This window comes from Balaenoptera physalus (assembly GCF_965194825.1).
Source record: "Balaenoptera physalus genome assembly, chromosome: 17".
Classification (NCBI taxonomy): Eukaryota; Metazoa; Chordata; class Mammalia; order Artiodactyla; family Balaenopteridae; genus Balaenoptera; species Balaenoptera physalus.
Genome location: NC_138895.1, coordinates 356,489 through 378,427, shown reverse-complemented (window position 1 = coordinate 378,427; position 21,939 = coordinate 356,489). Strand labels below are relative to the sequence as shown.

The following is a 21,939-nucleotide window of genomic DNA, read 5'->3' as shown; positions in this document are numbered from 1 at the left end:
AATGGTTTTCAAAGAAAAAAAAACAGTGAAATCAACTTCATTAAATATACATTAACAATTAACACCGTGGAAGCCCAGAAATGGCATCGGTGAGAGCATAGTTTTTATTTTAAGTATAATTTCCATTTTATTGTCTTTTCAAAGAACAGTATTTCTTCAGTCTTTAAGGACTTAGCTCCTTACATGGGCTTTGCTGGAGGCTGTGGGGCAGCACCCCCAGATCTAACACAAGGTGACGGTGTTTAGTCCTTCCAGACTTTCTGAGAATGATTCCTGACTACCTTGCAGTGAATGGCACAACTCATGCAGTTATGTACTTTCACATACAGTCTGGGAAGCACACACGCATCGAAAACACTGGCTTCAGAAATGTCCCTGAAAGCTTCGGCCTCTACTGTGTTCCAAATGACCAATTTCTTAACAGCCTTGTCCTTGGGCACACGTCGCAAACAGCTGTGCAGCGAACAGGCTGCACACGTCTGTGGCCCTTTTAGGCATGACCACTGTTCCTTCTTTTCTTGGTCATCCTGGAAGTGAGAAGGCGAGAGAGGACTGGCAGAGTTTTTAAACATCTCTGAACCGCCACAGAAAGAAAGAGTCACGAGATAGCAAAACCAAAAGCACGTGGACAATGCAACTAGACAACAAACTCCATAATACAAGCGTGTGAGGACAAACAATGAACACTCCAAAGTTCTGCATGGTATCATATCTGAGAGGAAAGAAGCTGAGAGAAGCAAGGGAGCAAAGGAGGACTGAGCACAGACATCTGGTGTTCACCAGGAAGGGGAGCAGGCAGCCTGAGAACGCACCAGAAAGAGAGAGGGCAAGGGCTCCACCCTAGAAGACCCAAAGGAGCCAAGGAGTTTATACCCACCAACAGTGACAACACTGACTTCTTTCCTCAAGCTATTGTGTTTTTTTTTATTTTCTTATTTTTTTATTTATTTTTATTTATTTTTGGCTGTGTTGGGTCTTTGTTTCTGTGCGAGGGTTTTCTCTAGTTGTGGCAAGCGGGGGCCACTCTTCATCGCGGTGCACGGGCCTCTCACTATCGCGGCCTCTCTTGTTGCGGAGCACAGGCTCCAGTCACGCAGGCTCAGTAGTTGTGGCTCACGGGCCTAGTTGCTCTGTGGCATGTGGGATCCTCCCAGACCAGGGCTCGAACCCGTGTCCCCTGCATTGGCAGGCAGATTCTCAACCACTGCGCCACCAGGGAAGCCCAAGCTATTGTGTTTTGTTTTGTTTTTTTTAATGTCTACAACAGACAAATACTCACTTTATAAGTTTTTAAATTTGCATTTTAAGGAAAATTTTAGATTTGCATTGGGAATCAAATTAAGGTCAACTACTATGAGCTGATCACCTAATCAGAAATAAAATCCCTCATCCAATGCCACTGTAGTTTAAAAAAATAAATTAAGATTAAAATATAACATTAAAACTTTCTTAACTAGGAAGAAGGGAACAAATTCATAAAAATAAGTTCAGCCATAACATAGATGGTATTTTAATACTTAACAGGTCTAAGCATGTTCCTTCTCATGCAGAAATTCCTATGGTGGGGCAGGACTGCAAGAGGAAGAGGCATCTATCCTCAAGAAGGTGCTACCCTCCACAGACACCTGTCAGGGTTCAGTTATCTGACAGCTCTGAGAAAGCTCACTTAGTTATCTAGAACAGTAAAGAAATGGGAAAATATCGCTTGGTCTACTCAGAGTCCATACACATACACACACACACACACACACACACACACACACACACACATATATTTTAAACTCCAGAATACCTCTTTAATACATTAAATCAGCCCAGGTCGGCTCTTTAACCAAGTCGGTGATACCAGGGATGGGACAGGGAAGGACAAAATGAGCCTGAAATATCTTGAGCCAGAGAGTGAGAAAGTGCCCAAGGAATAATGAGGACATGTAAAAAGGACACATGAGCCTGAATGAAGGGGCTCTCACTGGCCAAATGTGGGACATTCCAGCATCAAATAAATAATGACAGTAAGGATTATAACCTACTGAATAAAATAAGACTGTAAGTCTACATTGATATAAACAAATAAATAAATGACGGATTTAGAAAATTATCAATGAATGCTAAAACTAGTAGGTAAAAGTTTGAGGATGAAGAGGATATATACATGATCACAAAATGACTCCCCCAAAATTACTTATTAATTCCAAAGGGAAAAACAGTAACTTTACAGTGGAGAAACCTGTCAGACACCATCTTAATCAAGTCATGAATGTTGATGTAAACCAGCATCAAATGCTTCTTAATATGAGGCACCAACCAGAATACAAGACAACCTCCACAATATTACCACCAAAAATGCATACCCTAAATCTAAACAGAGAAAACATCAGACAAGCCCAAAATAACTGGCCTATACACATCAACAATGGCAAGGTCAAGAAACACAAAGTCTGAGGAACTATCCCAGATTAATGCAGGGCTAAAGAGGCATGAAAAGAAAATGAACGTATGATCCTGGGCTGGATCTTGAACCAGGGAAAACAGATCATTATTAGGCAACTGATAAAATTAGAGCATAAACGACTGATTAGATAACAGTATTGTATCAATTTTTAATTTCCTAGTTTTGTAATTATACTATGCTTATGTAAGAGCTGTCCTTATCCTAGGAAATAAACATTTTGGGGCACAGGTTCACTATGTCTCTCAATTACTTTGAAATAGTACAGAAAAAAATTAGATATACACATGTAGAGAAAGAGAAACAGACAGAAAGACCAATAATAACAAACTGGTGAATCAGAATAAAGGGTTACTGTATTAGTTTCCTAGGGTTTGACATAACAAGTTATCACAAACTCAGTGGCTTGAGACAACAAATTCTCACAATTCTAGAGGCTTCAAGTCCAAAAATGAACGTGTTAGTCCCTCTGGGGGCTTCTAGGGAAGAATCTTTCCTTGCATCTTTCCCGTTTCCGGTGGCTCTAAGCAATCCTTGGCGTTCCTTGGCTTGTAGCTGCATCACGCCAATCTCCACCTCCATCATCACATGGTATTCTCTCCTGTGTGTATCTCTGTGTGTCCTCTCCTCTTCTTATAAGGACACCAGTCACTGGATTTAGGGCCCACCCTAATGCAGTATGACTTCACACTAACTAATTACATCTTCAAACACCCATCTCCAAATAAGGTCATACCCTGAAGTTCTGGCTGGACATGAATTTTGCAGGGGACACTATTAACCCACTTACAGTTCCACTAGAAAAAACTTCATTATGTTATTCTTGCAAGTTTCCTGTAAGTTTGAAGTTTTGTCAAAATAAAAATTTATCCTGCCCCGTCCCAACACACACACAAAATAACTATATAAGCCCAGGTTGATGCCAGGAAGAAGAATGGGAAACAAATACAGTCAATTCTCATTATTCAAAGTAGTTAATGTTCTATAAAGTCGCCAAAAACAACGAATTGGCAAATACTGAACCATTGCTCCTCAGGGAATACAGCGCAGTTCCTGTCAATATGAAACCTTACTTTTTGTGTGTTCCTGTTTAAAAACACCTTATTTAATATATATAGCTTATTCATTAACATTGAACTCATGGCCATCAGCACTATAACTCATGCCTGAACAAAGCTTATCTAACACACATACTTTCTCCATAATGCACATCACAGATGTCCTGCACTTAGGAACACCAGACAGCACTTCAGCACTATGTTTGGGGGCCATTTTAAACAGTGACATCACCAACACAAAACACAAAAATGTGAAAAACGTGGCACTAAAAAGACCAAGAAAAGGGTCCTTGTTTAGAGTGTGAGAGCTAGAACAAGCAGAGTGGGGCCTTGGACCTTGGTCAGAAACATGGGTGTCAGGTGACTCAAAATTTTCCCTGCTCTACATATGCCTGCAAATGACTATAAAAGCACCAAGAGCACTGATTTGGGGATTACAAATAAATTTGAGCAAGTAGGCGATTTCATAAATATAGAATCTTTGAAAAATGAGGACTGACTCTACTTTGAATAGAGCATACTTCAGAAAAAAGCAACCAATTAAAACACAAAAAGGTTAAACTCTGCTTCACTGTTTTACTATCCACATCAGCCCCTCAGAGACCACTTTTCCTTCTTATTGGTGCTCTGCTCAATTTTTCATTTTTTTTTAACATCTTTATTGGAGTATAATTGCTTTACAATGGTGTGTTAGTTTCTGCTTTGTAACAAAGTGAATCAGTTATACATATACATATGTTCCCATATCTCTTCCCTCTTGCATCTCTCTCCCTCCCACCCTCCCTATCCCACCCCTCTAGGTGGTCACAAAGGCACAGAGCTGATCTCCCTGTGCTATGCGGTTGCTTCCCACTAGCTATCTATTTTACGTTTGGTAGCGTATATATGTTCATGCCACTCTCTCCCTTTGTCACATCTTACCCTTCCCCCTCCCCATATCCTCAAGTCCATTCTCTAGTAGGTCTGTGTCTTTATTCCCGTTTATTTCTTAAGTACACCATGCTTATGTATTTTATTTACTCATTTTGAAACTTTACTCCCTATAAAACCAAATGCATTCCACTATACACCTGTGGGATACTCCCCTTGGAAAGAAGTGAAAATTTCTAAATATTGTTTTGGATATCATGTAATAAATTTGCGGAACAAATCAGATGTCTAACAATCCAAAAAGGAAGTTTCCTTGGGTATCTGAATAATATATGTATCCCAATATATCCCAATGGTTCTAGCCACATACTTGAAGGATGTCAACCCTTTTTCACCCAGAAATTGATCTACATTAAGCAGAGACAATGATTCAGTGGCTCTCAAATCTGCTCCTGTCAGATATGAGGAACAGATGTAAAGTGTTAACCACGTCAGCTAGTCGGGAGGCACTGTGATGCTCAGAGCCTGTCCCATCAAGTTTATTGCGCATTTGTGTTTTCCTTCTCTCTGGCAAGAGAACGTTTCTCAGGCCTGTCACTCACTGCTTTGGTTACATCTGACTTGTCCTTTGCTTCTCTGGATTTCATCCATACTCAGACTCTTTACAGACTAGAACCCCCTAACTTAATATAAAAGACAGAATTCTAATGTCCTCATCTTCAGTCTGTCAGTAAACATGTACTGAGTGCTCACTGCAGGCAGACACTCTGCCAGGCCCCAGGGATACAAGACGAGCAAGAAAGACTGCCCTCCAGCAGCTCAGGCAGTGGCAACAGAGACCCTCCCACAAATTCACTGACGCGAGGGCCTGAGCCCAAGTTCTGATACCTACTATCCGGGCCTTCGACAGCACTCTTCAGCCTCCCCTTCTGCTTCCCCAGCCAATCTGTTCTACTCCCCTTGCTGCTGCCAAGTGGAGCATTTCCAACACCACACCTGCATCCATGGAACTCTCTGCCAGAAATCACCTCTCCTCTTCCTTTAGTCTCTCCAACTCTGCCACGGATCCCGGCTCATCTTTTCCATGAAATATCCCTCAGTGCCTCCACTTAATCCCTCCCTCTGGGACAACAGCCTGTTTCCTGCCCCATCTACTCCTTTCCCTAGAATAAGAGCTCCTGAGGGCAGGAGTCTCATGCCTCTTCATCTTATCCCCAGTGCATGGCACTCCCCACTGAGGTACTCACTAAATGACTCTTGAATGAATATGCAAATTTCTTGACTATTACCACACCTGTCACAAAATCTAAAATATCTAAAGTAAATAAGTCAGTAAGTATAAGCCTAAGGGTAAACACAGCCCTCAGGCTGCGTTAAAGTCATTTCCATTTCATCTACTTGTCCTCATAAACAATACCTCCGCCACAGCTCTCTAAAACATGTGTATTTCTCTCTCCACAGTGTTTACTCAGCCGCAGAGCAGGTGCTTACAGGCGACTTCACTACCCAGCCTTCTCATCCATCCACATTTCCAGTGACAAAACACACTCCCACCACCACAGTTTTGGGCGCCCAACCTGGCCAAGGATACTCATAGGGCATCAGCCTGGCCACAGTAACTGGTCCAGGGATGCCATGGGACCCAAGTTGAGGCAGTCAGAGGCCCTCTCCAGGACTTTTCTAACTGGGGCTACTGGAGAAGATTCTCTTCTTCCCAACTTGGCCAAGGGTGTGACCCCAAAGCAGCCAGCCACCTTGCCCCATATAACATGAAGAAACCTGAGAAAGAAAGAAGAGGCACAAATCATGCTCCAGGCTGTAAGTCAGGTCCCTGAGCTGCCCAGGTGCCCAGATGCTGTCAACTGCAAGCCAACCCATCAATCTTCTGTGCCTCTGTCCAGCTGAAGTTGGCCTTCAATCACCAGCTACTGAAAGAGCTGGACCACAATACTCAGTAAATATTCCTACCGAGCTGAAATGATTCACTGAGCCCTCTGAAGGTATACAGCTAAAGACAGTTTCCATCTTCAAAAACCTTGGGTTCTAAGGATATAATTAGAGTGGAGGAAGAAACAGACCAAAATTGGGCTGATGAGCTCAAAAATAGATTGAGAGAATGTTTCCTGGAGAAAGCTGTCTTGGACTTGAACAAAGGAAGAAATGTACTTTGGCGATGGCTACCCATAGGATCCTTGATTTTCCAGGCTAGTCCTAATTCCAAATGTCCTGAGATATTATCCTCCTCAAGCACAGAAACATCCAGGAAATTTCACAAGCAGCACACAAATCCTTTCAGCTCCCATCTTCAAGCTGTGCTCTCAGACGGACCTGGCCTGAGTCACCGCTGCGCTACTGGTTGGCTACACTGACACTTCTCAAGATCCAGTTTCTGTATCAGTAAAATGAGAATAATAAATATACTTACCTCAAGACCACTACCAAGATAAAACTGACACTAATGACAATACTATGAAATAATAGTACCACAAACCACCATAACGGAAGGTAGAAGAAGAGCTGATTAACATTCAGGAGAATTAATATGAGAACGTACTTTAGACATTTTTTATAAAGATGCTTATATTTTCACACACTATGATTCATAAAAATACTGTCTTAATCTAATGACCAACTATAATATTTCAAACCTCAAAAAATAAGAAAAAGCAGCTTACTGATTAGAACTCTACGGCCTCTCAGACAGTTTAACGAGCACAAGGGAATTAAGCGACTTCCCTGGTGGCGCAGTGGATAAGACCCTGCGCTCCCAATGCAGGGGGACCGGGTTCGATCTCTGGTCAGGGAACTAGATCCCACATGCATGCCACAGCTAAGAGTTCACATGCCACAACTAAGGAGCCCGCCTGCTGCAACTTAGATCCGGCACAACCAAATAAATAAATATTTCAAAAAAACATTAAAAATAAAGAAGAAGGGAATTAAATGACTCACTGGAAAAGGCCAGTTTATTGCAGAATCAAAGTCACTATTCCATGAGCTTCCCCCATAACCAGTGCTCTAGCCTTCTCATCTTTCTCACAGTCAGGCAATGCCGATTAAGAAAGCCCGACCCTCCTGATATGGGGACAACAGACGTTAATAAATAAGAAAATAAAGGGTATTAGAACAAGTCTGAGAAAAAGCATGTAAGTAAAATAAATTTTCACAAGGCATAACAAAATTTTTGAAAACTGCCTATAAGGTTCAAGACAACTTTGCCCTTTCCTTTGTTTCCTGCCAGGCTGTCTTTCCAGCTCTCTTCAGTCTGACCTGCTGGACCCCTCAGGGTTTGGCCCAAGGACTACCTTCTTCACGAATCCTCCTGTACTGCTATAGCCCTCAGTCATCCTCCTTGAACCACTCCTTTGGAAATCAGCACTTCCAATAGCACCTCCACTGCCACAATAGAGAATGCTATTTTCATGTGTTTATGTCTTCTATGCCCCCAAAACCAGGATTCACTTATAACTTATGTTCTACAAGTGGCAAACTCTAAAAGTGCTAGCTTCCAGAACTTGCTGGTTTATCCCTTGTCTGCTAAATAATTTCAGCATATGCTAAATAAGTTTAGGGGTCACCTAAATCATTGCTTCATTTAAGGAAGTTCATATCTATACTATCTTTTCCATTCATGGAAGAGTTTTTTCAGGAAAGAATCCATAGCCATTCCAGTGTTTTAAAGTTTTCGGTCAGAAAGGCATTAAATTATGTAGCAGTTTAAATTCATTTCTTCTTCTGTCATCAGAGAAAATAAAGGAAACGGTTGCCACATTTTGTATAATTTTCATGTACTTTCAAACTTAAGATTACTATGACTAAGTACTAAATGTCTGGAATGTACAATTATGCTTAACCTTACAGTACAATAATCACGTAGTTTTGGTGTCATCAAACACCTAAACTGTTCAAACAAACCAGACTAATTTACTACAGCTATTCTAAGACTCCGATGCTAGAATCCCAACCTCTAGCAACCTAGCCCTCTTTTTCTCATTCTTCTCAACAATCCGGAACTTCTTAACGTAACAATGTTGGAAATATGGTGATGTATTTAATTTTCAACACTTGAAAAGAAAAGCAGAATTATTTTCCACTAGCCCTGTACACCAGCTCAGAATACCATTAGTCTGAAACTTATTTTTTTCTGAAATGGAAAATTCCTCTGCTAGAAACCAAGCTCCCATGCCAGGCTGCCTAAAACCACTCTTGGCTCCACTGACATTACTCTTAATCCAAGGATTTAAAAGACATAAAACAATGACAGCTGCTAATATATCACACTCTGGGTCCAATTTTATTTTACTAATCACTCCCCACTCAAAAGCAAACAATGACTTTGCCTTGGTTCTTTCCCATTCCTGCTTCCTCACTGTTGAGAAGTTGAAGCACAGCAACCTATAAACTCCAACTGTCATAAATTTATTCTCATACAAAGGCAGGATTATCAGCAAGACCCCTTCAAAGGCTACAGGTTCAAGTCTTTTTCCCTCCTTCCCTCACAGTCCTCTAACCAAATCTCTACTTACAGTTCAACCCTAACCTGCCTACTCTTCAGAAGACGAAAGTCTGAATAAAATTACAATAGACTTTAACTTAAAAGCAATCAGTTAAAAAGGTACTTAATAAAAGCTATTTGTGACAAACCTAGAGCCAACATAATACTCAATGGTGAAAAGTTGAAAGCCTTTCTGCTGATTCCTGGAATAAGACAAGAATGGCCACTCTCACCACTTCTATTCAACATAGTATTGGAAGTCCTAGACACAACAATCAGACAAGAAAAAAAAACAAAAGGTATCCAAACTGGAAGAGAAGAGATAAAACTGTCATTATATGCAGATGACATGATCTATATGTAGAAAACCCTAAAGACTCCACACACAAAACACTAGAACTGATAAATTCAGCAAGGTAGCAGGATACAAGATTAACATTCAGAAATTGACTGTATTTCTTTATACTAACAATGAAATATCAAAAAGGGAAAGTTAAAAAAAAATTCCTTTTAAAATTGCATCAAAAATAATAAAATACTTAGAATAAAACTGACCAAGGAAGTGAAAGACTTATACACTGAGAACTATAAAACATTGATAAAGAAAGCTAAAGATAATTTAAAGAAACTGAAAGATACACCACGCTCTTGGATTGGAAGAATTAATATCGTTAAAATGGCCATACTACCCAAAACAATCTACAGATTTAATGTGATTACCATCAAATTACCCATGACATTCTTCACAGAACTAAAACAAATAATCCTAAAATTTATATGCAACCATGAAAGACCCAGAACTGCCAAGGCAATCCTGAGGAAAATGAACAAAGCTGGAGGCATAACCCTCCCGGGCTTCAAACAATACTACAAATCTACAGTAATCAAACAGCGTGGTACTGCCACAAAAACAGACATATAGATCAGTGGAACAGAACGGAGAGCCCAGAATTAAACCCACACACCTACAGTCATTTAATCTTTGACAAAGGAAGTAAGACTATACAACAGAAAAAGACAGTCTCTTTGGCAAATGGCGTTGGTTAAGCTGGACAGCCGCATGTAAAGCAATAAGTGAGAGCACTCCCTCACACAATACACAAAAATGAACTCAAAATGGCTTAAACACTTAAGTAAAAAAAAGGACACCACAAAACTCCTACAAGAGAACACACGCAAAACATTCTCTAACATAAACTGTAGCAATGTTTTCTTAGGTCAGTCTCCCAAGGCAATAGAAATAAAAACAAATATCAACAAATGGGACCTAATCAAACTTATGAGCTTTTGCACAGCAAAGGAAACCATAAACAAAATGAAAAGACAAACTATGGGCAGGGAGAAAATACTTGCAAACGATGCAACCAACAAGGGCTTAATTTCCAAAATATACAATCGGCTCATATAACTCAGTAACAAAAAAACCAAACAACCCAATCAAAAAACATAGGCAGAAGACCTAAATAGACATTTCTCCTAAGAAGATATACAGATGACCGATAGGGACATGAAAAGATGCTCAACATTGCTAATTATCAGAGAAATGCAATCAAAACTACAATAAGGTATCACCTCACAGTGGTCCGAATGGCCATCCCATTAAAAGATCTACAAATAATAAATGCTAGAGGGGTGTGGACAAAAGGGAACCCTCTTACGTTGTTGGTGGGAATGTAAACTGGTACAGCCACTATGGAAATCAGTATGGAAGTGTCTTAAAAAACTAAAAATAGAGTTACCATATGATCCAACAATCCCACTCTTGGACATATATCCAGAGAAAATTCTTATTCAAAAAGATACATGCACCCCAGTGTTCATAGCAGCACTATTTACAACAGCCAAGACATGGAAGCAACCTAAATGTCCACTGACAGATAAATAGATAAAGAAGATGTGGTATATAATTACAATGAAATACTACTCAGTCATAAAAAAAGAATGAAATAATGCCATTTGCAGCAACATGCTTCCCCTACCAGTGTGAGAGAGCTTCTTATAATTTAGCAGGGTCTCCAGGCTGAAAGATGTCATGTGTGAGAATTTTAAGAAATGCGCATCCACATCCTGACGGCCAGAAATGAATATCCACAAGCACCCTTTCAAAGCTTTTATCCAAACTACCTCTACCAACTCTACATCTTAAAGTAACTTCATACCCTTGTATATAAGACAAAACCATGCAAAACAAAGCCCCAGAAGCCCCCTTTCCCATTCTAAATTAGTGACCTCCTGGATCTTGTTTTATTTCCAGTTTGTGGAAAATGTTGTAGTTATCCTTCTGGTAAACAGGAGATTGGCAATGAATAGAAACACCTCTCCTCACACTCTACCGGATCATAAGCAGGTCAGATGAACGTGCCAGCCTGTTGGTATCTGTGTACTACGAGAATCTGGTACCTTGGAGGGCTCTGATTTGGTACAAGGGAGACACCCTGTTGCCAGGATAAGCACTTGCCATGTGAAATTCAGGCTCACAAAAACTCTCCCCTGCTATCTCTGACCCCAATTTTAGTACCAGGTTTTTTCACTTTCTAGGTTTCAAACACAAAGGAACCAGTGTCCAAAGGCAAGTGATATAGGCCTTAAACTTGCTGCCATCCTTAATTTCCTCATTCATAAACTTTCCTTAGAAAACCCAAATCCCCATTCCTCTTTTTAAGTAGATTGCTGCCTTCAGCCCCTATGGCCAATAGCAGACATCTATTTCCCAATGGATGAGAGAGACTCCTTCATCTTCTTGGTCATGGTTGGGATGAGGTTCATGTGGCCATCCACACACATGGTCATGCAACTCTCCAGCTGCCGCTTCACCTGAAGCTCTTTACTCCCCGCATCTATTGAATCTTTCGCTTTGTCATTGCAATACATAGCGTACCGGGCCAGGTGGTCCTGGAACTTCTCAAACTCGCTGGTCACCAGGGCCTGGGCTTGAGCCAGAGGTGCATGGCAGCACTCAATGCACTGGTGCACTTGCTGCATGGACGCCTGGCTGTCCTCACAGCAGGCGGCGCTGCACCGGAACATGAGGCCCTGCATCTTCCGGATGTTCTCTCTCCAGACTGATCACCATAGAGTCCACCGCCTCCTGCACCCAGAGCTGCTGCAGCTCTGCCACGGCGACCCCGCGCTGCTCCCTGCCACGCCGGTGCCCACATGGACTCCCACGCACGAGCCCGCCCCCCCTGAATTAAGACTTTTACCTAATTATGGGACTTCCTTGGTGGCGCAGTGATTAAGACTCCATGCTCCCAATGCAGGGGGTCCAGGTTCGATCCCTGGTCCGGGAACTAGATCCCACATGCATGCCACAACTAAGAGTTCGCATGCCACAACTAAGGAGCTGGCAAGCCACAACTAAGGAGCCCTCGAGCTGCAACTAAGAAGCCCGCCTGCTGCAACTAAGACCTAATGCAACCAAATAAATAAATAAATTACTTCTACCTAATTGTAAACCACCTCAGATATAATTCTGTAATCACACACTACTAAAGTAAAACCACCATCAATGAAAAAAAGCACAATCGTTTAGCTATCACAAACTGAATATTTATGCTACAGATGGAATGTTTGTGTCCCCCCCATAATTCATATGTTGAAACCTAATCCCCAATGGGATGGTATTTGGAGGTGAGGACTTTGGGAGGTGCTTAGTTCACAAGGATGGAACCCTCATGAATGGGATTAGTGCCCTTTTAAAAGAGGTACTAGAGAGATCCACTATGTGTGAACAGAAAGAAGATGGCTATGAACCATGAAGTGAGCCCTCAACAAACACTGAATGTACTGGCACCTTAAATTTGAACTTCCCAGGCTCCAGAACTGTGACACATTTGTGTTGTTTATAAACCATCAGCCGATGGCATTTTTGTTACAGCAGCCTGAACAGACTAAGATAATTCAGTAGCTGCCAGACATCACTGCAAATGTTTCATGTCTATTACCTCATATAGATCCTAGGTGATATTTTAGGCTGAAATGAGTAGTATCAATTCCATTTTACAGATAAAGAAACTAACTGTTGAAGACATCTTTCAAGATCATATACCTGTAAATAGCAAAGCCAGTATCAAAATTCAAGCTAGTTTAGGGTTAGGGTTAGGGTCTTAATAGGGCTACATTTTTCTGCAAATGAGAAAAAGACACTCCCTTCTCAAGTCACTGTACTTCCATATATTTGGAAATTGTCATAATGTACTGATTTTATTAGGAAAGGTGCTTTATTGCCATCTACTGAAAGAGTGGCATAATAAGTATACAAATTTTGCAGGACATCACTACGAATGGGGCCTCTGCGGGCACTGCAGTTTTCAACCTGCACAACCAAATGCAGTCACTCTGGTGGTTAAAAACAAATGGAATTTCAATATATTTTTACCATTATTGAAAACTAAATTCAACAAACCAGTGCTTGTAATCACTTAAGCACAGAAGACACAGAGAAATATCATGAACCCTGTCCTCAAGAAATCAATATGATCATTAGACATGTCACAAAGCACAATACAGAGAAGTAAAATAACAGAAGTTAGTATAAACATACAGAAGCAGTATGAAGGTTGCAGAGATTAATTCTAAAAACCACTTTTTAATTTCTTTCCCTCACTGAAGCCTTATAATAACTCTGTGCGTTAAGGCAGCAATCACAAATTCACTTCAAAATGAGGGCACATGAATGTGAATTAGGGAGAGACATTTGCAGACTAAGAAGAGGATTTGTGTTTGTCACAAACATGGGCTCTTACGGTGTGAAAAGAAAGGCAACCATGGGTAAAAGACTTATTAGGAAAAGACTGAAAAAGTAAATATGCAGTAAAGAATCTAACCTCACCTAAAAGGAAGGCTAGGGAATTAATTCCCTGGTGGTCCAGTGATTAGGACTCGGTGCTTCCACTGCTGGGGCCTGAGTTCGATCTATGTTCAGGGAACTAAGACCCTGTAAGCTGCACGGAGCAGCCAAAAAACAAACAAACAAACAAGTCTAGCCTTTGTCCTTGGCTCCTGGAAAGTAATGTCTATGCCCTTGGAATACCATGGCTGATAGAAGTGTCTTTCTTTGCCTGAGAGCTTCAGTTACACCAGACAGTCTAATAATGTGATTTAGGGTGGTGGCTAATCACACCCAATACTGTTACCATGGGGGCTGGTGACACCAGAAAGACAGTATGATTTAGAGTAGAGGCTTTGAGTCACACACAGAAGAACTGGAGACTGAGATCAGCCATTTATGTCTACGTAAAGGAGCCTTAGTCTGTTAGGGCTACTATAACAAAATGCCATAAAGTAGGTAGCCTATAAACAACAAACACTTCTCAAGTTCTAGAAGCTGGGAAGTCCAAGATCAAGGTGTCAGCAGATTCAGTGTTAGTGGTGAAATCTGGCAAAGGCTCACTTCCTCACTGATGCTGAAGGGAGGAGGGATCTCTCTGGAACCTCTTTTATAAGGGCACTAATCCCATTCATGAGAGCTCCACCCTCATGACCTATTTACCTTTCAAAGACTCCATCTCCAAATACTACCACATTGAGGATTAGGTTTCAACATATGAATGGGGGTTGGGAATAGAGAACACAAATATGCAGTCCATAGCAAAGCCCCAGTAAAAACTCTGGACACCAAGGCTCAGGTGAGGTTCCGTGCTTGACAATAACCCACCTATACGGTCACACATTGATACCAAACATGTAATTCATCCTGACTCTGTGAGAAAACCACAAAAACAAAAGTTCCATGATTGGAACTCACATCCCAATTTCAAAACTTACTACAAAATAATAGTAATCAAAGCAGTGTGGTACAGGCATAACAATAGACCCAGTCAATGGAACAGAATTCATAGTCCAGAAAAACCCATACATCTGTGGTCAAATGATTTCTGTCAAGGGTCTGACAAATATAACAGAAGTTAGTATAAACAGTGGTTTCAGACATGACATAAAAGGACAAGTTAACAGAAAATGAATAAACTAAACTTCATCAATATTTAAAACTTACGAATTTCAAAAAATATTATCAGAAAGTAGAAGGACAATTCACATAATGGGAGAAAATATTTGCAAATCACATATCCAACTAAGAATCTAGTACCCAAAATATATTAAGAACTCCCACAACTCAATAACTCAGTTTAAAACTCAGTAAAAGTCTGATAGGCATTTCTCCAAAGAGGGCATACAAATGACCAACAATCACATAAAAAGATGCTTGATATCATTAGTCATTAGGGAAACACAAATCAAAACCACAGTGTGAGATACCAACTCCCACCCGTTATAATAGTTAGTGTCAAAAAATAAATTATTGGCAAGGATATGGAAAAAACTGGAACCCCTGTGCATTGCTGGTAGAAATACAAAATGATGCAGTTGCTATAGAAAATGGTACAGTGGGTCCTCCAAAAAATTAAACATACAATTACCATAGGATCTAGCAATTCTACTTCTGAGCAATTCAATTTCCCAAAAGAACTGAAAGCAGGGACTCAAATGGATGTTTGGGTTTTTTTTTTTTTAATATTTACTTATTTATTTTGGCTGTGCCAGGTCTTAGTTGCGGCACGTGGGATCTTCGTTGCGACATGCAGACTCCTTAGTTGCAGCACACAGACTTCTTAGTTGCTGCATGCGAACTCTTTGTTGCGCATGCATGCAGGATCTAGTTCCCCGACCAGGGATCGAACCCAGGCCCCCTGGATTGGGAGCGTGCAGTCGTACCCCCTGGACCACCAGGGAAGACCCTCAAATGTATGTTTAAATATCAAAGTTCAAAATAACATTATTCACAATAACTAAAAACTGGAAACAACACAAATATCCACCAATGGATGAATGGATAAACAAAATAAGCATGTATATATAAAGAAAAACTATTCACAGCCTTAAAAAGGAATGAAATCCTGACACATTGTAGGTTTACGACCTCAGGAGTCCCCAGGTGAAGTCTGAAACTGGTGCCCATGCATAGAGGACAAGGAGAGACCAAAGAAGGAGGTAGATCACTCCAGATTGGTAGCTGGCAGTTTTAATATGCAAGGGAACTTACACATGAGCCAAGATTCACACACAGGCTGGTCTGACTCCACAATTCAAACTCCTTACCCCAAGCCAGCATTTCTTAAGATGCAATCCAAGATCTGATGAGGAACTAATATCCAAAATACATAAAGAACTCCTAACAACTCAACAACAAAAAGACCAACAACTCAATTTTTAAGTGGGCAAAGGACCTGAAAGAGACATTTCTCCAAAGTAGATATACAAATGGCTAATAGGCACATGAAAAGGTGCTCAACATCACTAATCATGAGAGAATTGTGAATCAAAACCACAATGAGATACCACTTCACACCCATTAGGAATGACTACTATTAAAAAAAGTTAAAATTGTAAAAATTAAAAAAAAAAAACAGAAAATAACAAGTACTGGCAAGGATATGGAAAAACTGAAACCCTCATACATTCTGATAGAAATGCAAAATGATGCAGTCACTGTGGATAAAAGTATGGTGGCTCCTCAAAAGTTAAAAATATAATTACCATATGATCCAGCATATACCAGAAAGAACTGAAAGCAGAGACTCAAACATGTTTCCACAACAATGTTCATAGTGCCGTATTCACAAGAGCCAAAATGTGGAAACAACCCAAATGTCCTTCAATGGATGAATGATAAACAAAATGTGGTATATACATAAAACGGACTACATTCAGCCTTAAAGAAAGTAAAAAATTCTAACACACAATACAACATGGAAAAACCTTCAAGACATTAAGCTAAGTGAAATAAGCCAGACACAAAAGAACAAAAATTATGATTCCACTTATATTAGGTCCCTAAAGTCATCAAACTCAAGAGACAAAGTAGAATGGTGGTTGCCAGGGGCTGTCGGGAGGGGAAAATGAGGAGTTGTTAATGGGTATAGGGTTTCAGTTTGGGATGATGAAAAGTTCTGGAGATGGATGGTGGTGATAGTTTCAGAACAACAGGAAGGTACTTAATGTCATAGGCCATAGACTTAAAAATTGTTATAATAGTAAATTTCATTCAATTTGACCACAATTTTTAAAATGCAATCAAGGGCAATGCACATCAGAATCACCACGTATGCTTTTAGAGATAGTAGATACTCAAACACCAAATTAGAATCTTGAGTGATGAAAGGCCCACCAACCACCCTGGTGAGTTAGGCACTATTAAAGTTTGAGAACCACCACCAAGAACACTGGATTAAAATCCAACCTCTAGGGACTTCCCTGGTGGCGCAGTGGTTAAGAATCCGCCTGCCAATGCAGGGGACACGGGTTCGAGCCCTGGTCTGGGAAGATCCCACATGCCACGGAGCAACTAAGCCCGTGCACCACAACTACTAAGCCTGCGGTCCAGAGCCCAGGCGCCACAACTACTGAAGCCTGCACGCCTAGAACCCACGCTATGCAACAAGAGCAGCCCCCGCTAACCGCAACTAGAGAAAGCCCATGCACAGCAACGAAGACCCAATTCAGCCAAAAAAAAAAATCCAACCTGTATGGCTTTACCATACAGGTAAACTAAACACAGAACAAGCTTCTCTGCGCATGCTTGGAGTATTCTGCTGCAGTAAAATACACAATGTTGGGTAAAAAAGTAAAAATGCTATAGGCTCTATTGAATTTTTAAAAAGGCTGAGGAAGAAACAGAAAGCTTTACATCCCAGTGGCTTGAGGCTATAAGAAGAAAATCCTCAATATGAAAAACAGGATGCCAGTCATGAGACACTGCATTCAGGATTCCGAAGTTTCCTATCTTAATCTGTTCCACCCCTTAGGCCATCATTCAACCATGCACAAGTTTCTCATTAACTTTTTTTTAACTCTCTCTCATCCCATCATGCTATCCCTTGCTCCTTCTCTTCCCCAGCACACTTATATAGAGATTTGTCAACACAAAGATTTTATTCTTCAACTACTGCAATGTGATTTCTTCATTAACCTCTCCTCAAAACTGTTTTCCCTTTGATTAATGGATTTCTCCACACTCGTAAGTATACATTTGTTACCTACGTTATTTTAATGCATAAGTGACAAGAACTGAATGCAGAATTCAACAAAACTGGTTCAAAATAAGGAGGGACTTATACAGAATGTTCAAAGATAAATATTTTTGAGATCTTAGTAAAATTGTGGCCAGAACTCAGGCACTATGTTTCTCTTCTTTCTATAAATAAATTAATTATTGGGTAGATAATATGTACTGTTTTTCTTGGTCATAGCTTTTAAGAAGAGATAATCTAGAGCTACACCAACTGGACAGGCTTTCTTACACATAACTTTTTCAAGAAATTGTTCATGTGTGTTTCAATCTTTACAAAGTACTCCATTTTTATTTGTCTTAAAATTACAATAAATATTTTAAAAGCATCACCCTATTCCACTATTTGTCCATTTCAAAAACTGAGTACCAAATTATGTACTAGGCACCAAGCCAGCAACCTGACACAACTGTTTTAATACATTGCTGCCCTATTTGCATCTTCTGATTATATGTTTTAGTTGTATCCCTAAGATAGACAACATTGTATTCTGCTGCCTTTCTTTGCTTAACAGGAATTTTCTGATGCTCTAGAGGTTCTGCTCCTTAAAAGAACAGAAATTAAAATCTACAACTTTATGAGAAGCCAATAGAAACCTTATTTATACACAAGAATAAATGTTCTGTTTCTGATCTTATCAGGATGGAAAAGAATATTCAGATTGATTTTCAAAAAAGTATCTATGTAATACTAACGACCCTAAGTTTTAAAATAGTAACATCAATTTTGCAGTAGATATAAGCACTGAGAGGACTTTCCTGGTGGTACAGTGGTTAAGAATCCACCTGCCAAGCAGGGGACATGGGTTCAAGCCCTAGTCCAAAACGATCCCACAAGCCAAGGAGAAACTAAGCCCGTGAGCCACATCTACTGAGCCTGTGCTCTCGAGCCCACGTGACACAACTACGAAAGCCCATGCTCCACAACAAGAGAAGCCACCGCAATGAGAAGCCCGTAGTGAGCACAGCCCCCACTCACCACAACTAGAGAAAGCCCACGCGCAGCAATGAAGACCCAACGCAGCCAAAAATAAATAAATTAATCTATTTTTTAAAAAAAGCTTAAAAAAAAGCATTGAGAGAAAAAAGTTTAACAGGAAATACATGAAAGTGCCTGTATCACCTAATTGTAGATTTACATGTGTTATTTTCTATTGTATTCTTTCTTTTATAGCTATTCTACAATAGGTGCATATTATTTTCACTATCAGAAAAAAACAACAACAAAAAATTTTTACACTGTTGTTCTAAACTGCACGTATTAAAATCCCAACTATCTTTCCAGCTTGAGTCCCTGTTGCAAAAGGAACGTAAGTACTCCCCCTGCTGGTTATTTAAATAGTTCCCCAAAACTAAGAGCAGTGTCTAGAAGCTAACGAAGATTTTAAATCAAATCATGAGAAAATATTTGCAAACAAAGCAAATGACAAAGGATTAATCTCCAAAATATACAAGCAGTTCATGCAGCTCACTATCAAAAAAACAACCCAATCCAAAAATAGGCAGAAGACCTATATAGACATTTCTCCAAAGAAGATATACAGATTGCCAACAAATACATGAAGGATGCTCAACATCACTAACAATTAGAGAAATGCAAATCAAAACTACAACGAGGTATCACCTCACAATGGTTAGAATGACCATCATCAAAAAATCTACAAACAAAAATGCTGGAGAAGGTGTGGAGAAAAGGGAACCCTCTTACATTGTTGGTGGGAATGTAAATTGATACAGCCACTATGGAGAATACTACGGAGGTTCCTTAAAAAACTAAAAATAGAACTACCATATGACCCAGCAATCCAACTCCTGGGCATATACCCTGAGAAAACCATAATTTAAAAAGAGTCATGTACCACAGTGTTCACTGCAGCACTATTTACAATAACCAAGACATGGAAGCAACCTAAGTGTTCATCAACAGATGAATGGATACAGAAGATGTGGCACATATATACAATGGAATATTACTCAGCCATAGAAAGAAACGAAATTGTTATTTGTAGTGAGGTGGATGGACCTAGAGTCTGTCATACGTACAGAGTGAAGTAAGTCAGAAAAAGAAATGAAACTGAGTTACTTCTAGTGAGACAGACGGACCTAGAGTCTGTTATACAGAGTGAAGTAAGACAAAAAAAGAAAAACAAACACCGTGTGCTAACACACATATATGGAAGCTAAGAAAAAAGAAAACTGGTTCTGAAGAACCTAGGCGCAGGACAGGAATAAAGACACAGACGTAGAGAATGGACTTGAGGACATGGGGAGGGGGAAGGGTAAGCTGGGATGAAGTGAGAGAGTGGCATGGACATATATACACTACCAAATGTAAAATAACTAGCTAGTGGGAAGCAGCTGCAGAGCACAGGGAGATCAGCTCCGTGCTTTGTGACCACCTTGGGGGTGGATAGGGAGGGTGGGAAGCAGACGCAAGAGGGAGGGGATATGGGGATATATATATACATGTACAGCTCATTCACTTTGTTATACATCAGAAACTAACACAACATTGTAAAGCAATTATACCCCAATAAAGATATTAAAATAAATAAAGAAATTTTAAAAAGAAAAAAAACAGACAATGATACTTGGACTACGAACTTCAGAGCAAGTTAACACGACATCAGAAAACAATCTATTTTGAGTTTATTTTTGTGTATGGTGTTAGGGAGTGTTCTAATTTCATACTTTTACATATACCTGTCCAGTTTTCCCAGCACCACTTATTGAAGAGGCTGTCTTTTCTCCACTGTATATGCTTGCCTCCTTTATCAAAGATAAGGTGACCATATGTGCGTGGGTTTATCTCTGGGCTTTCTATCCTGTTCCATTGATCTATGTTTCTGTTTTTGTGCCAGTACCATACTGTCTTGATTACTGTAGCTTTGTAGTATAGTCTGAAGTCAGGGAGCCTGATTCCTCCAGCTCCATTGTTCGTTCTCAAGATTGCTTTGGCTATTCGGGGTCTTTTGTGTTTCCATACAAATTGTGAAATTTTTTGTTCTACTTCTGTGAAAAATGCCAGTGGTAGTTTGATAGGGATTGCATTGAATCTGTAGATTGCTTTGGGTAGTAGAGTCATTTTCACAATGTTGATTCATACAATCCAAGAACATGGTATATCTCTCCATCTATTTGTATCATCTTTAATTTCTTTCATCAGTGTCTTATAATTTTCTGCATACAGGTATTTTGTCTCCTTAGGTAGATTTATTCCTAGATATTTTATTCTTTTTGTTGCAATGGTAAATGGGAGTGTTTTCTTAATTTCACTTTCAGATTTTTCATCATTAGTGTATAGGAATGCAAGAGATTTCTGTGCATTAATTTTGTATCCTGCTACTTTACCAAATTCATTGATAAACTCAAAATGGATTAAAGACCTAAATGTAAGGCCAGACACTATCAAACTCTTAGAGGAAAACATAGGCAGAACACTCTATGACATAAATCACAGCAAGATCCTTTTTGACCCAGCCCCTAGAGAAATGGAAATAAAAAGAAAAATAAACAAATGGGACCTAATGAAACTTAAAAGCTTTTGCACAGCAAAGGAAACCATAAACAAGACCAAAAGACAACCCTCAGAATGGGAGAAAATATTTGCAAATGAAGCAACTGACAAAGGATTAATCTCCAAGATTTATAAGCAGCTCATGCAGCTCAGTAACAAAAAAACAAACAACCCAATCCAAAAATGGGCAGAAGACCTAAATAGACATTTCTCCAAAGAAGATATACAGATTGCCAACACACACATGAAAGAATGCTCGACATCATTAATCATTAGAGAAATGCAAATCAAAACTACAATGAGATATCATCTCACACCGGTCAGAATGGCCATCATCAAAAAATCTGGAAACAATAAATGCTGGAGAGGGTGTGGAGAAAAGGGAACACTCTCGCACTGTTGGTGGGAATGTAAATTGATACAGCCACTATGGAGAACAGTATGGAGGTTCCTTAAAAAACTAAAAATAGAACTACCATATGA

The 21,939-nt window shown here is 39.9% G+C and overlaps 1 protein-coding gene and 2 pseudogenes across 5 annotated transcripts in view; all 3 read right to left on the bottom strand.

The window, feature by feature from the left end:
• SPIDR (scaffold protein involved in DNA repair) overlaps window positions 1–21,939 on the bottom strand; it is a 359,526-nt gene that overhangs the window by 317,400 nt on the left and 20,187 nt on the right. The gene's annotated exons all lie outside the window — the stretch shown is intronic.
• LOC309647016 (small ribosomal subunit protein eS26 pseudogene) lies at window positions 2–7,318 on the bottom strand (annotated as a pseudogene). The gene has a single exon. The product of its transcript is annotated as a small ribosomal subunit protein eS26 pseudogene (transcript).
• Window positions 7,460–21,939, bottom strand: part of LOC309647015 (protein FAM136A pseudogene) — a 34,104-nt pseudogene continuing 19,624 nt past the window's right edge. The window contains exon 2 of the transcript XR_014268648.1: window positions 7,460–21,422. The product of XR_014268648.1 is annotated as a protein FAM136A pseudogene (transcript). The remainder of the gene's footprint in view (window positions 21,423–21,939) is intronic.